Genomic DNA, 708 nt, shown 5'->3' on the forward strand with positions numbered 1-708 from the left:
AACAGTGTAATCCAATATTCTTATCTAACTACACAACGGAGGAGGGAAATCATTATCAACACCAATAGTCTGAGGCTGACTGTTATGTAGTGGAGGTTAAGCTTTAAGCATACCTTCTGTCTACAATTTTTTTTAGTGATTCCAACACCAGCTGTTCCTCCTAAGGCACATTCTACTTCTTTGCTAGGTTTGATAATTTATTGTAATGGCCACACAGAACTCATAGGCCTTACTCACAATAATGAAGTTTATTAGGTAAGTTGTCATTAGATGCCATTAAGTCAAGTATGACTGATAGCGACTCTGTGGACAATAGATCTGAACTTTGTCTTAAACCTGCGCCATCATCATTATTTCAGACGTACATTGCAGCAGCCACTGTGTCAATACACCTGGTAAGGATTTTCTTCTCTTTTACCTACCCTCCACCGTTCCAGCAGGATGTCCCTTTCCAAGGACATCTCCTCTCCTAAAAACATGCACCTCATCATAACATGCCCAAAGTATGTGATATGAAGCTTTATAATTTTTGCCTCCAAGAAGCACTCTGGCTGCCCTTGCTACAAGACATTCCTGTTTGTTCTTTTGGCAGTCCATGGGATATTCAGTACTCTTTTCCAACACGCAGCTCAAAGGCATCAATTATTCTTCTATCCGGAGGGACCCAGAAGAGACCCGGGAAGAGCAGCCAGGGGAACGCACGCCGCC

Source organism: Elephantulus edwardii, unplaced genomic scaffold, assembly GCF_000299155.1.
Source record: "Elephantulus edwardii isolate Elephantulus edwardi_28Jun2011 unplaced genomic scaffold, EleEdw1.0 scaffold00005, whole genome shotgun sequence".
In the NCBI taxonomy this organism is placed as follows: Eukaryota; Metazoa; Chordata; class Mammalia; order Macroscelidea; family Macroscelididae; genus Elephantulus; species Elephantulus edwardii.